The sequence below is a fragment of the Gambusia affinis genome, linkage group LG09 (genome assembly GCF_019740435.1).
Source record: "Gambusia affinis linkage group LG09, SWU_Gaff_1.0, whole genome shotgun sequence".
NCBI classification, from domain to species: domain Eukaryota; kingdom Metazoa; phylum Chordata; class Actinopteri; order Cyprinodontiformes; family Poeciliidae; genus Gambusia; species Gambusia affinis.
The window spans coordinates 3,685,156-3,701,927 of record NC_057876.1 but is presented as its reverse complement, the minus strand read 5'-3'; the positions used below and the strand labels follow the sequence as shown (position 1 = coordinate 3,701,927).

Below are 16,772 nucleotides of genomic sequence, written 5' to 3'. Positions count from 1 at the left end.
TGCTGATCTTTTGCATATTAAATAACATGAGAGAATAACATGACAAAGGAAGTTACTTAGGCAGTCTTAATGCAATTGAACACTTTAAATTGCACAGCCTTGATCCCAGTGTACACTACTGAGAGAAGGAAGCACACCAAGAACAACACGCATACATTAAAAACAGTAACAAGTTGGTGCTCCGGGAAATCCTCTTCATTTGCTCACATTTAGACCCACCTGGTGCACGTTTCTCAATACACCAGTTTACATGACGAGACAAAAGTAGGAAGGCCACGGTCTGACTAGCCAAACACGGCTTTGAAATGTTTGGGTAGAATGATTATATTTCGATAATCATTATCTTATTATCGAGCTATTATTGACATTTTCACCTGAAACTGTTACAGCGTTGAACTTACACTTTTTTGACAGAAATCTAGAGCCAATATCAAAACCAATGGCAAAAAACAAATGGCAGTTTAAAGCCTATATTTGGAGTGGTGTCAGGCATTTTCCAACTGAATGCAGATGACTAATTAACAACTAATAAAGCCAATTGTGGATTCTCTGTGGCTCTCCTGCTGTGTCAGAACCTATAGTGGACGTTTAAGGGCAAATACCACTAAAGATATTGGTTTTGTAACAGTTACATGGTTTATAATTAGCAGTTTATAGTCTGGCTGCTGCTTCTTCCCAGTCATAGAGCTCAGCCATTTTTAAATTGAGTCTAATCAGTCAGTTAATGAGTTTTATGGGTCTGAAACACATTTCATTTTAATTCTTTTGCACGTAAACGAGAACTGTTTGATTTTTGCCTTTGGTGATGCAGTTGTGCTCATTAGTCAGCAGTCTGCTCTCGTTGACCCTCCCTACAACAACCAGCACATTAGACACAGGAACACTCATTTAATTCACTTAATCAAATTATCCAGAGCTACTTTTGTTTGTCATACATCCACAATTTGAAGAAGTCATTTTTTCCTTCTATTTTCAAACAGCCACAAGTGTTTGAGAGTGTTTGTAAAAGTACAGCGCAGTGTGTCGTGTTGCATCAGCGTAGATGGTGTAAACAAGAGACCTTAAATAACCTGTTTAACTGTGACACTGCGTGACTCTTAAGTGTCAAAAATCTTCTAATGCATGGCATGAGGTCTGAGCATGTCAGCTCTTCATAACTCCTCCACTGAGCAGGGAGGCTGACCACCACGGTCTAGTCTGGTCCAATAACCAGCATAATTATGGTACATGTTAGATACTGTGACCAAGTCTCAGTGTGTGGCCATCCACCATCAGCCCAAATCATGACAAACCTTACTTTAGCTTAAGTCAACCTTATTTTACTGTATGTTATCTTAAAATCCTAAATAATATTCTAAGAAAAATCTATAAAAACAGAAAAAACAATCAGATTTTTAATCATTGACAACACCATGTTGTGCTTGAACAACAGATGTAAATAGTAATTGTTGCCAATTTTGTTTCTTTTCTGCAGGTAACATGTTCAGTGAAATGTGGAATAGGAAGAAATACGTCTAAAATTAAGATAAGTAATTTAATCTGAACAAATTACACATAACACACAAACTGTCAGAAGGACAAAGTGCAAAAAGCTGAAACTTGAAAGTTCTGACCAGAACATCCACTTTAATGAGAAATGGAAACCAGGCGACATCTTCTGTTTCCTATAAAGACAAAATCGTATGAATGTTTTTCAACCTCCAAAATGTATCTTTTCCCCACCAGAAATGGTGCTATAATACAACCACAGAAGAAGAACCACCAAAACAGAACAGAAGAATCAGATCATCCATCCATCCATTATCTGAACACCCTTCTTCCCTAATGGGGTCAGGAGGGTTGCTGGTGCCTATCTCCAGCTGCGTCCCGGGCGAGAGGCGGGGTCACCCTGGACAGGTCGCCAGTCTGTCGCAGGGCAACACAAAGACATACAAGACAAACAACACACTCACACACACACTCACACCTAGGGAGAATTTAGAGAAACCAATTAACCTGACAGTCATGTTTTTGGACTGTGGGAGGAAGCCGGAGAACCCGGAGAGAACCCACCATGCACAGGGAGAACATGCAAACTCCATGCAGAAAGACCCCCGGCCGGGAATCGAACCCAGGACCTTCTTGCTGCAAGGCAAGAGCTCTACCAACTGCGCCACTGTGCAGCCCTTAGAATCAGATCAATCCAAAATATTGATAGGAATTCGGTACCATATCAGATCAATACTAGCATAGTAAAATTGTTACTGTAGTTTCATATTCTCTTATGAAATTGTATTTCTATGTTGTAGTTTCTCAACTTCAAAAAAAAAATTTGTTTTTGATTTTTTTTTCTGATCTTTTATTTTCTTCCAAATTGTTTAATCAGGGGAAAAAATGCTTACAAATTTGTGTTCTTCTATAGTTTGTTTATCTTGTTAATATATTATGAAATGATGATAACACCTGTAGACAAATTCTTTTTAAAGTTGTATCAATATAGTTTAAGGGAAATACCACAAAAACACTTAAATGTCATAAATTTGACACATCAAACTTAAATAATAAGTATCTGTATCGACGATACTGGGACTATATTGTTTTAGCAATGGATTGAAAACAAAATATGCAGTATCACACACCTCTATAAATAGGTGTGTAAAATGTTGTGAATTTTGTGCTCATGTTCCATCTGGAAAAACAAAAAAGGATTGGTGTGCTATAACTGCTTTGTTGGAAGCTGAGACATTCTACACATAAATCACCACTGTGCTCTTCCAGTACCAGCCCAGCTGGACTCTAACCACAGGTAATCACAAAGCGGAAGTCACAGTTAGAAAGGGTGCATTCTGAGGAAACATAAAAGATGCAGTTGGAATCTTATCAAAGTGTTCAAACATGGTGAAGCGGCGTGCGTGTGCCGTCTTTAACGAGACAAATGTTCCACTGGGGTCTTTGACGAGATCGGGCGAGTGTACGAGGTTAGAGCAGGAGGAACAGGAGCTGATTGGAGACAATTTGAAGTAGAACGGGTAAAAGAAAAAAAAAATACACAGAGGATGAGGGAAGTTGGAGAAAATCATGTTGAAAATGAGCGAGTGCTGGAAAGATGTGTGATGACTCAAGAGGGTGAGATTGTAGGGAGAGCTGATGGAGGTCGGAGAACTAAAAGGAGAAAAAAAAAGAGTTTTAAAGTTACCCACAGAACTTTGAACACTGAACTTTCTCATTTAATGGAGACACAGCAATTTGCGAAGATGTTTTTTTTTGTTTTGTTTGTTTTTATATTAGAGGAACATTGACAAAGTTTACAATGTTAATCAATAAATATCTTCACTTTCCAGCATATATTTTCTGCAACTGGTAGGAGTCATTTGTTTCCCACAAATTATACAAAGAACCATTATGTTGGAGAAGGAACTGTTCATGCTATGAAAACCATGGTAAAAAGATGAATGTGAAAGAGGAAGAGAGAAGGAGAGGCCTGGATGGAGTGATGGAGTTACAGAGACAGATGGAGGGTAGGAGGATGTGAGCTGCTCCTTCATGTCTGGGACATCAGGAAGGACTGGAAGCTGTAATTTCGTACTGCGACATCAGAACTGCTGCCTTTTTCCTTTTACCTTTATGTAACGTCCTTCACTGGTTGGAGTCCTTGCAGAGCCGTTTCCTTCTGTTTGAAGTTCTGTCTGTCTTTATGAAGAACGGTGAAAGTCTACAGATAAAGTTCCTAGACTTCATTTCTTGCTCTCACTTCTCTTCACTGAGGGAGTTTGACAGTGTGAAAGGGGCCAAATGAAAGTTTAATAGATAAAAACAGTCGCTGGTTTGCCTCAGTCCTCTGTTGCTTTTCAGCCTTGTTTGCATCTTATTTTGATCTCTCTTCACTTTCAGTCTTTGGACTGTGACGTCTCTTTGTTTACGCCACTGTGACTTCTTGTGCATCTCAACTGATAGAATGGCACATCTCAAAACAAATATTGACATTAGTTACAAACTTTACTGTAACTTCCACGGTGAGAAAATACATTCATGTTAGAAACTCTTTCCTCAAAGCCCCATTGTCAGCTCCTTGTTTTACAATGAAAGACACTAAGTGGATTGTTTTAGAGAAGACACTTCTGCCACTTTCATTGACCCATGATCCTCGCAAAGGTTGAAAACTTTAGAGGAACATTGACAAAGCTTACAATATTAATTGTAACTGAACAAAACGGCAGTTGTGTCAACACATCCCTCCAACGTTCAGATGTTGGAGGGATGTGATCTAATATTATCATTCAGACTGCAATGAAAATATTACATGTAGACTTAAAGTAAATAGGCAATTCAGCTGCGCACATTTCTGGAGGAACAAATTCATAGGTACAGATAGACTGGTTATTTTTCCCTCCAAGTTCTTTTATTACAAAACAGTCATTGTTCAATTCAGTGGTGTCCGTTTCTTGTCCAATGTTAGGAGCAAAAAGTTATGATGACGTCCTTGCATTGGTTAAATCCTTGTGAAAGTATCAAAAAATTCAAATGTCTTGAAAGAAGAAATGAAATGAATGATGAATGTCCATAAAAGAATAAAAACTTTCTCGACAGGTACTGGCATGTCGTTCAACAGAGTACTCAGGAAACAACTCAGAGCACAAATAACAGGCCACCTATTAAGAAATAATATTTTAAAGTAAAAATGTCTGATGCCAAATGTCAAGCAATGTACAATTTTCCCTTTCAGTTCAAGAAGTCTATGCAACTTATTGCAGAGTGTTTAAAATGACAATCCAGCTCAAAATGTCAATAATGATCCATCACACTGATCATGGGAGCACACTTTATGTACAACACTGTGCTCCACTGTGTTTCTTGTCACTTTTTGCTCCGGGGCTTCCTGACACTGTCTGGTCCCGGTTGTCAATAGCAGACAACCGCCGTCCCTGAACCTGTGAAAAAAAACTACATCTGTCTTTAACATCCCAAGAGGAACATCTGAGGAACATGTGAACAAGCACTTCAGAAAGACTGCATTCACTGCAGAAGTGATTTCAAAGTCAATTTGACATTTTTCTAATTTCATAGATGTAATTTTTGGTGTATGGGCATTTGTCCACACACAAACGTTGGTCAATGAAAAACTAACCGAATTGAAAACCCTTGCAGTCCCAAGTCCCCTTGCATGGGGTTTCATTTACTCAATGTTTGGCCTGATATTGAGGCCATTGAACATGTCTGGAAAATCCCTACCAGCACGGCTTTTTTGTTGAGCAGATTCAGTCTGGTTACTGTCAAATGTTTTCCCAAAACTAAATAGTGAAATTGAATACAAAAAAAATTTAACATTTGACGTGGCTCACACCTTTTTGAACAGATTGCATCTTTTTTGGACTTTTTTCTCTTGAGAGATTCTCACTTTTTCAGTCAACTATTACAGGATAACCGCAGCATTCAGGGTAGAAGAGCTTGGGAAGACATTTCTCAGACTCCATAGTGAATCTACGGGAGAGATTCTCCTCCAGCGAGTTTAAGTAACTTTCTACTGACTGACAAATGAACCCGCCCAACTTTCTCCAACAGCTGAACCCACCCAGCGATCCAGGCAGTCTCTCACAGCGGCAGCGCCACACCAGCAGATGGACAGCCAATCTACAGACCGACTCCAGGGTTCCAGATTAGGAAGGACCCTGGCAATCTCCCCGTCCCTTTGTCTGGGTGTGTGAACGGGTGTGTACGCGACGCTTCGGTCGGGATCATGACGGGCAGCCAATGATCTAAGGAGAGGAAGAGACAGACAACATGTGGATTCAGAGATAACAGAGGCTGAGATACCGCAAAGAGGCACCGACTCCTGCTGGAGTTACAAGAGCACACATGTGGCTCTGAGGAGCCGCTGCTGTGTGTGTCAGCAGTGTGCAGCAGGGAGAAGACTAACAAACACATCCACAACACCACTTCCCGTTTTTCAACTTTTAGGTCGCACAAAATAGAAACCCTGTGCTAATGAAAATGGCCTGTTTGATCAGAACTTGTTGCAGGTACCAGCCTGATTAGCTGAGTTCCTGCTAGAAATTGTTGCCAATATTCCACAATTTCAAAATTGTGATGTTTCCATCAAATAAGAAATTAAATTAAAATCACACGTGAATAAGTTTGTTCACGCGATAACACGGCCAGCATACGTAGGTGGGCCCCATATGATACAAGTGTGGGCCCCACATTGTTTTGTCTGCAGGTTCCATGGTGACCCTACATAGAAAATCTACAAAGGGTTGCAACTGATAATATTTCAATTCTAGTTTTGTTTTGCAGTGTAATATATTTTTTTGTGTTGCTTCTTGTGTATCTTTATGTTTTAACAGTCTTTGATATTTACATTTCCCCAACTTTGCCCATACATTTCCAGCTTCTTTGTGTGACTTTGACAAATTCCATTTTTAAAAGCATACGCCGTTCATAAGTGAATGAGTTGGCCTCTGGAGTCCTGACAGAAACACTTCAAACATGGACACAGAAACAAAAAGCACCTTCCTGCTCCGTGCTGACTGAATTTTGAAATGATCTTGATCTGAATAGAATTTGTTGGGGGTTTTTCGCTCACATTCAGTTTCAATGATAATTTTGTACTTTGGCAAAGAAAAGAAGAAAAAAACGAGCCAAGAACCTGTAATGCCTCCTGATTCGGTGCTGCGTTCAAAGCTGCCATGCTCACATTCAGACTCCGACCGGCACAGCACCTCAAACAAGCAAGCCAAGACCATCTGCGTGTGTGTGTGTGTGTAGGTGTGTGCATGTGTGTGTCCCCGGTGCGAGGTAATTAAATCTTCCTGGTCAGACACAGCAGTTACTTAGCAGGAGCCGTCCTGTCCTGCTTTAATTAAACCAACTAGACTTGTGGGATACGGCGGGCTGTTTACTTCCTCCATTCTGATGACACTTGTTATTAAAGGCGTGACGGAGCGTTTAGTTAGGCCAGTAATTATGGCGACTCAAATATCGTTCTATTGACCTGGAAGCATATTCATGAACGTGACCTTGACACTCGCGCTTCTCTTTTAGTCGCTCTGTTAAATTAAATCTGCGAGGCTGAGAACCAAAGCAGAGCATGTTGAAAAACATAACTAACTAGAGTGGGATTTTGGATATTTTTATGCACCACACATATGGAACAAACTTCCTGGAAACTTTGAAACACTGAGGTCCTTTAAATCCAGGCTAAAATCCCACCTGTTCAGCGCTGCCATTGATTAATAGTAACTGGAACATCGATCAATCTGTTTGATGCATGTTTGCTTGACGATTTTGATCATGGTATTTAACCAAATGTTACGTTTAATGCTCATTTCATAATTGGTTACTGTATTATGTTATGATAAAAAGCAAATTGAACTACTCTGCTACTGAAATGAGTTACACAAATATATGTATATTTTATTTATTCATAGCATCCCCTGTACATGCTGTAAACATCCCCTCCCCCCAAAAAAAGCATGAAAAACGTTATTAATACAAGACAGTCCAGTCTTACTCAGACTCAACCTTGAACATTCATTTAAGGTTGCTTTCACACCAGTTTGAGGGTCTCTGTCTCTCCATCTCTGTCATGTGTGATTCTGTGTGTGACGACGGAGCCAAATCCTGTCGCTAATTTGGACGCAAAAACTATAAATGGCTGGAAAAAGTGAGAGTTCATCTATTAAAGAGACTGAATATGAATACATAAACTAAAAACAGGAGTATAGACATTCTTGTCAGAAGTGTCTTTGTGGACCTACAGATTTTTGTACAATATTTTTCCAGGTTGACTGTGAGCTATTGTTGTTACTGGTTAGTCACAAGTACAGAAAAGTAAATGTTAGGGATGCACAAATTTTAACATTTATGCCAATATTGATATACAATATTAATACTGCTGTATTAACCAATATTTTATCTATTTAATAATAAAGCAACACACTTCTGAAAAAATTCCATAGTCCTGTTTTTAATTTATATCGTCATTTTCAGTCAATTTAACAGATCAACTCTCACTTTGCCCAGGACTTTCTGTCTCCTGTGTCCATGTGAGCGACAGGATTTGGCTCCTACCTCATACATACAAACATCTGCCAGCCATGAACACTCCGGTCTGTTGTGAGCAGAACGGTAGTACATTTATTTTCCAGTTTCTCCATGAAGCTACCTTTACGCTAAGAACAGCAGGCGCTGTGCTCTGTCCATCCGCTGCACCTTCATAAGTACAGATGGAGCTACTGACTGACCACTAGGCTGTAGCTCAGGGAGGGAAAGGTTTGTCGTACTCTTTGCGTCACAGATTTTATAATCATTCATTTTAATAATGCCTATTGGTCCCTTTGGAAATAATAAAAACTTGGGCATCAATCAGTGAGATCACTCCTGACATGGCAGGTCCTCATAACCTGCTTTGGCACAAACTCCACATCACATGCTACATTCTGTGTACATATTGTTCTTCTGAGGATTTTCTTACAATACCAAGTGCTTTTAATTTTTTTCTTCCAATTTTTCAGAGTGTTTTCTATTTTTTTTCTTTAAAGTTGTTTTATTTTCTGCAAGAATTTTGTAATAAGATGTTTTTTTTCCCACTAGTGAAGCTGGGAGCTGCCACAAAATTTCACTGTAGTTTCATGATGACAACAAAGATGCCTGCAGCTCATAATGATTGTCTGTTCTGTGTTCACAGCTGATGGAGGAAGGAAGAGAGTACTGGCAGCAGGGGAGGTGGCATTCTGGGATGGTGGCACCTATGAGGGGGTGTGAGGATGGACTGTGGTGAGGTGGAGACGCCGCCAGATGGTCCAGAAGTGAACAAGCACTTCAGTTTTATTTTGTGTGGAAACAGTGAAAAAATAAAATGAAATAAAGAAAGAAAAGCTCTGTGCCTCATTAATGTTCCTCATAGATGAACGTGTTGCATATAAGCAATATCATATGAATATATTTTAATGCAGCATCTATTTTTATATAGATTTTTTTAAAAATACAGCATTAAAAATATTCATTATTGGGACAGGTTTATTTATAGACACCTGTCCAATGGGGACACGTCAACCAACCTATCACGTCAGTGATGAATTGTGACGTCATTGCTTTTCATCCAATGACAGAATCCACGTTGGTCTGCTGAAGCATCTTTGCATATGCTAGGCTATTCGTATGCTACGTAGAGTCATTAACACCTCCAGCCTTTTGTGATGGGCTATAGTGAAGTTCCTTCAAGTGCAGTAGAAATTATTTGTGTTGGATTGTTGGATTTCTCTTAACATATGATATGTGCAGAAAGAAATTTTCTTATGAACTCCGGATCAATATACAGACATTGGGACACCCTTGTTGGTGGTTGTTAGTATGAATCTGAGAAATGGATACAAATAGGAAAAAGTGATTTTTTCCCCCCTCTTTTTTTGCAACTCAGAATGCAGCAACATTTGGTTCTTCAAGGAATTGATTCAGAAGAACTGAATAAATCAACATATTTTAATGATTTTCCATCCACCTCACAGTTCTGTACTACTTTTTGTTGGACTTTATACATAAAGTCACTACTAAATCACACTGAAGTTTGCAGGTGTACAAAAAGAATCTTGCAAAATGACTTTATCTGGACACTGTGTTCATTTTACGGTTAGGTGAGAAAGAAGAGAACATGATTTGCTTCATGTTATCAGAAAATACAGAAAAATAATAATTGGATTCTATCTGAAATTTGTAACAGTGAAAGTAAGCTAATGGAGCCAAATGTAGCTCATGATTACCACAATTAATTCATCCATCATCCTTGGCGTACTTAGCACTAGATCTTTCACAAAGTTAGGGGCATTTCTCTACAGAATTTACTTTGTGTTTCAGTTCACAGTTTACAAGAAAAAAAAAACATTGTAAGTTTCCTTGAGGGGGTTTTTGTGATCTCTGGTTGAGACCATTAAAAGTATTTTGTAGATTCCCCAAGACTTACTCTGTGGGCTAACCAGAAAATATTGGGACTTTTGGAAAGTTTAGGAAAGCATCCCGTTGCTGTCTTAGTTTGTGAAGTAGTGAGTGGCAGATCAAACAAGCGTACGGCAAATGCACAATGATTTAATGATAAAACCAAAAACACTTACAGGACAACTTGAGAAGACCAAACACAGCAGAGGACGCTAAGAGGAAAGCATGAATGGACCAAGAATCCAGCAACTGGCAATGGGACCTGGTGGGTATAAACACACACAGAGGTACTCAAGGGGTAACCAGGAGAATGAGCAACACCTGGGGCAATTACTGAGGAAGGAGGAGAGTAATAGAGGAGAAAAACTTGAGGAGAAATAATAAAATGCAGCATTAGGGCTAAAATTAAGACTATTGCTCACTCAGCAGTGAAGACTTTCTTGTCGCAGGAGGCTATCTATGGTGCCAAGCTAGGTACTGATATGATTAATGATCAGCTGCATTAACATTGATTAGGTTAACAACTCACTTGCCAAAGCTGGTCACCCACTGGATTGCCTAATTCATCTGCTATCTATTAGCATGGATAGGCTGATGTTAGCATTGGAGAGGCTGACAATTAGCATGGCTAGCCTGGTCAACCACAGGTTTCCCTACTTCCTGTGCCAATTCATCAGGGTGTATAGGTTGACGTAAGCACTGAAGATGCTAATGACTAGCATGCCTAGCCTAGTCACCCAGCCAATTGTCTACTTCCTCTGCTGTTCATTAGCTTGGATAGGCTCATGTTAGCATCAGAGAGGCTAACAACTAGCATAGCTGGAATGCTCACCCACATTAACAGACGCATTCTTTCTCTTTAAAGAAATTTTATCCAGAAAAATGATTGACATAAAATATCATGAATCTGATGTTCTTTTGACAGAATTTACTGTAATCCAATGTGACATCAAACATAATCATAAATACATAATACTGTAGTATACAGAGCTGAAGTTTGCTTCTGATTGCAGCTCTTTGGAAAATGTCTGAAAGGTGATTCCGCCTAAGTTTTCACTACCAATGATTAGTGGTGGTGGGGAGTTTTTCACAGCAGTATTTTGATCTTTGAAATACATAAGAATCAAATGTTTGTAGTTTGATGAGGAGTTTAGTCTGCCGCTGCAGACGCCTTCACTAGCTCACAGAGATGGTACAAAGCAGAGGAAGTCTATCTCAGTCTGATTCAACGCTGCTCTTTGAACCCATATTAGCGGAATCCAAAGGTCACTAATGAGAAAAGTGAGGTTGGTCTTCTCTCTATCAAACGTGAAGACAGAAGACCTGCTCCATATAACAGCTGTCTGGATAGACAGGAATACATTATGTCGACCTGGACTTACTGTATGCATCACTTTGACATAAATGTGTGTGCATATTAACGACTCCTGATAAAAATCCAAAATGCCGCCTTACTTAAAAGAGAACCATCCATCAGGGTGACGTTTTCAATAGCGAGAGGGTGGATGGCATTTAGGACGTTTCTTATCGCTGGCGTCACAGCTGCATGTCACTCATTGTTACACTGTTCACATCAGGAAAATCACACGCAAATACAGAAAGGAGAACTACACACTGCTTTATGTTACTGGACATCCTGATTCCAGAGTTTCTTTGGCGTTTGACGATGCTGCCTTACAGTGGGATAAGATTTACTTCAAACATCATAAAATATATATATATATATTTTTTTATATCATCGTTCCTTTCAAGGATCTCAGTAGTGGTTGCACAACATCAGAGATTGAACAAGATAGATGCCTTTTATCATAACAAGGTCGGTACAAAATAGTTTTTCAGACACAAACAGGAAAATGGTAGAAAAAAACCAATATAAAACGATAAACTCACTAAATAAAAACTCAATTTTAAACGGCTCTATTGCCAGTTTGTCCTCATGTAACTTCAATTTGTGCCCAAACCACACAAGTTAAATTTGATTTATTTTGGAAATTTGGATTTATTACAAACACACTGATTTGTGTTTGGTGTTTGTATTTGAGGCTTTTGATGATTGTTTGGTGGTCAGTTTAACTGTGACACCTTCCTGGACGGGGTGAGCTATTGCTGCCAGCAACTTAATGTTCTGCTATGGATGCTACACTTGACCCTGTATTTCAGTGTTTAACTCCGATTCTTTCAAGACAAAGCGATTGACTGAGTTTTTACTGCGACCACCTGGATGTGCTCTCTTTCATTGTGTAGTCTATAAAACTTGTCTTTTGCTGTTTCTCTCCTCGATGGAGCCACTAAAAGATGCTACTACTGCCGTGAACGTTTCTAACAAAGAAAGTACTCCATAAAGTTTCCTTTTGTGTCTCTGTTCTGTCTCCTCAAACCTCCAGGTGGTCATGGAAGATGGCCGCCAGTACTGAGGTTTCTCTCTGTCAAAGGGGAGATTTTGCTGAAATAAATTGAACTTGGGGGTAATATTAAACAACAAGGTCAAATTGAGGTGTACGCAGTTGGAATTATTTTTTGTGAAGTGAAACCTACCGAAACACACAACATATCTACATGTAAAGATGGTCAAAGTCAAGCTAGCATAACTGATCTGCATCCCTTCACCAGCACGGATCCGGGGCACCGCTTCCTGCGTGCGTGACGTCACACTGCTTCGTGTCTACAGGATTTTTCAGTTTTTGTTTTTTTTTTCTCCGAAGAGTTTTTGTGACGCTACTGGCTCGTATTTTTTGCGACAGTAGGCAGACAGGAAGGAGGGTGAGGAGAGGGGGGAAGACATGAGGCTAAGGTCGTCGGGACCGGGAGTCGAACCCGCGACGTCCGCGTTGAGGACTAAGGCCTCCAAACGTGGAACTTGCTAACCCCCTGTGCCACCACAGCACGCCCCAATTTTTCAGTTTTTGACTTGAATAACTAAAAAAAGTTGGACGTTTATGCGTTTCTAGTTGACTGAGATGGGCCTGTACATCATGTAAAGCTTTGCTATCTGAGGACGTATGGCAGAATAAGCTCCTCCCATCCGCTGGCCACCATGCCACTCTGCAGAATACCTCAGCAGGATAAACACTGGAACTTGCTGTTTCCACCTCTGTTGAGAGAAGATTAAGAGAGCATGACTTGTGAAGAGAAGCCAAGGCATCATGATTGATGTTTAACTCTAAGAAGGACTTAAAATCATTGTCCCGGTCCCAGTGGAAATAAAGGGGTCAAGACTGAGTGGACCATGGCCAATCCGCATTTGGATGGACTGCAGTGGCAGAAATTCAGCTGTGGCCAGTGGTGATTTTTGTCCCTCTCAGATTCCTTCTCATTTCTGTCTTCCACCCCCACACACACACCCACCCTTCCAATACTCTGTTCTCTCCACCCTTTTCCCCGGCGCTCTGAGAATAATATGGAGTGCAGGATTGAGCTGGCATGAAATGGGATTAACCGAAGAGACAATTTCTCTACCAAATACCCTCCCTCTTGTCTGCTCAGTTAACTCAAAGCCCAGATTTCTCGCTGAAATGTTGCTTTATGTCATTTTCATTCTCCCTTCTTCACTTACAGCCTCCTGCAACCCTGCAGGCAAGAGTCTTGACCGTCTGAAAAGCTCATTACTGTCAGAGTCATGGCTGAAAAACATGGTCGATGGTAATTAGACACTACTTTTATCTCGCTTTGTTGTCCCTCAGACATTTATTTTCTTTGTTTCGATGTAGTACATATCATCTGACTTGATATTTATTTGGCATTGTCTTAAACCAGGTCTTTCATTGACTCAACGTAAATACTCTTTGACACGAGATCTCGGGGTACTAAGATGCATGTCATCAAAGGGAAGTTTTTCGCCTGGCCTTTACCTTATGTCTGTCTAAGCTGGTATTAAGAAAATCGCTACTTAAACACCTTAATGAAGTGAAATGGTTGATTTTCTGGATGGACTGGTTGCAGCGTTGTACCCTGGATTAGGTCCAGTAGACACAGATTTGTGTTCTACTAACCGGGTAAAGACAGTTCAGTTGTGTTTGGCACACTGCATCCGAGCTTAGGGTGCATCTACAACAGCCCTGTTAATCTGCTTTATTCAAACTCTTTTTTATTTGCCCAGTTTGATGGGTAAGGTGTGAAGAGTATTCAAACTCTGATGTGGACCAATAAACTCTGGTCAGCCTGAAAACCTAGGTCTCAGTTCGTTTGAAGTGGTGAGTTTTGAATAAGAGAACGCTAAGCAGAAAGGAGACCGCTCCAAAAGCAGGAAGTGGACTATAGTTCAGGACATTTTGGATAAACCAAAACAAACTCATGAGAACAGCGCTAGCAGGGGAAATGGTTCGCAGCGTTTTACCAAAAGCAAAAGAGAAATCGATTTCTCTATTTCTATTTACATTTTGAGTATAAGAGTTGCGCTCATGTCTTCTTCTGAAATTTTTGTGTCATTTCCTTTAGTGGTTCTTGGTGCAGCGCCACCACAGGTGAGGAGGGGAACAGGTTTACCAAAGGGTTTGGTTGGTTCAACACAGTGCAGCGAGAAAGGGAACCACACCAGCTGAAAATGGTTCAAATGTTACAATTTTGGTCCACAGTGGAACTGAGTCTACTGGACTATTGGGTGTGAAAACAATCTTGAAGATTAATTTAAGGATGAGTATGGGATTATAATGTGAGTGAGCTTTAAGAAGACTATTTTCAACTTTCTTCTCTCACTGTTCATCCAATTTATTTGCTTTTCATAGTACAAACCTTTATGTGTTTTTCTGAAGAGATGGGGCAGATTTCTAAGCCAGTATAATTGCTAATAAATTGAATTCAGCGGTAATGGTCTGTGTTGCCTTGGTTTCCACACGAGATGAACTTATTTTGTTGATAATCCTGAGACCTTGGTTGATAAAACCCAGGCAGGGGTTGGAGTTATTTGGGTTGGACCTTGTCAATCACTGGTGAACAAAGTATTTCAGTTGCTAATGTACTTTCAGTTTTCAGTGTTTTGCTCTCCAGAAGCATTCAGTGTTTTTCTCAAGAGCATCGGTTTCTTTCACCTCATGTAGCTAGTTTTCTCAGCTATATTCATGAAAAAAGAAGGTAGTGTGGATAGTGCTTGATAAGCTCTCTTAACATTTATGAGTGATATGTAAAAGGAACAAAGTGTTTTGCTACTGGATGTTGTCCACGTTGATTTTCAGGGATCAGTGAGGTATCTATATATTACTCATTTACTCATTCTCAAATTCAGCTGGATAAACAAGAGTAATGATCGTGGGATATGGTTTCCATTGCTGGGCTTCCAGACTTTGCATTAATTAATTAATTAACGAGTTCACATTATTGTGAAAACGCCATAGAGAAAATCATTTGGAACTGACTAATCATATATGTCATTTATTGATCAACAAAGTCTTACTGATATTTGCCCTCTGTCTGCCTACATTGTTGCAGGAAAGTGTGTGGTGACATTAAAGCATCTGCTTCAAGTATTAATAAACGTTGTGTCACATCTTACGGTGTCATCTTCTTCAAGACTTGGAGCAAACTGTACAATTCTGGGTCATTGTTGACCATGAAGTAAAGAAACTTACCCTTGACAGTGGGATACCTGCCAGTGTGGACGACTTAGTTTTCCATTACGACTGAGATTATTCTGCAGTAGAAAGATGGGGATTTTGATGAGATTTTCACCCTGACCTCAACGAAAGACTTAAAGGATAAAGACACAGTCAAAGTGGTGTATCCTCCTCTACACCTAATGATTACAGTTGTTCCTGAGGGGAGTACACCCGATACCTCGTCTGTCGGACATGAAGAAGAGATCTGAGATGCTTTATGTGAAATCCTAAGATACTACGACACCAAAGCACAGTTATAGACAATGTAACAGAAAGATGCTCATTTTGGACCAGCTGGTACACAAGTAAAAAATACAGAAGGCATATTTAAAGCAGTGAATCGTTTAAAACTACAATCTCAAGTAAAACAAATAATTCTAATAGTAAAAGATGCAGAGCCTGATTCCTCAGGATTGACTGTGAAAACCTGGTTTTATTGTGAGATAAACCCCAAAAAGCAGCTCTCAGAGCATATTTAATTCAGTTTTGGGCAGCACTTAATATCCACCAAAACATTCCTTTGCCAAGATGCTCCGGCTTTACGACACCTCTTTATCTCTGAAGGGCTGCTCACCGCGTTGATGTAATAAACCGGAGGAAGTTCTCCTAGGGTTCATTACTATGACTTATACTGTGAAAAGGTCCTTTCAGTTCACTAATGGGCATTCTGTTGGAATTACTCTGGCATACTCTGAGCAGTATTTACTCCCTAATACCTTAGCTATAGTGCAAATGTGCTAGATTGTGTTCTTGTCAGAGGGGGAAGAGAAGTTTCTTTAGCATGTGGACTAAATTCAAACTGGCAGGCCTACGTTCAGCCGTAGGAAATGGGACCTGGCGGGATAACAAATGGGCTTACGCATGCTTGTTTGTGCATTGGTGCGGCTATAAGTGTGTGGGTGATATTTTGTTGGTAAATTTGTTCTACTGTAATAAATGGTGCCCCCATATCATCAAGTCTTGTTAATATTGTGCGTGGGCGAGCGTTAATGGTAATTTTAAACGCATCACTCCCGTCCAACATGAGCCGTGAAGGTTAATTACAAAGTGTTTGCAGCGAATGCGGCGTGGCCACGTTTCACGTGACAGATGGGGATACTTTTAATAGCTTAGCGAAAACCAGCGAGAAGATACAGCAAACATGGATCACTGGAAGTCTTTACATTTCACTTTTGATGTTTTTGAAGTGAAGTTCAGGTTCAAATAGGATGTACAGCAGGGGAAAGGAGCTATAAAGAAACTGAACTGAGGTAATTTTCAATTGAGAGAGATTGGATA

The 16,772-nt window shown here is 40.0% G+C and overlaps 1 long non-coding RNA gene across 1 annotated transcript; it reads right to left on the bottom strand.

Moving 5' to 3' along the window:
* Positions 1-4,421: 4,421 nt before the first annotated feature.
* Positions 4,422-10,168, bottom strand: LOC122836859. Its single transcript, XR_006371636.1, has 3 exons — positions 10,083-10,168; positions 5,549-5,732; positions 4,422-4,907 (listed from the first exon to the last, which is right to left on the bottom strand). It is a non-coding gene; the product is annotated as an uncharacterized LOC122836859 (long non-coding RNA).
* Between the last annotated feature and the right edge of the window lie 6,604 nt (positions 10,169-16,772).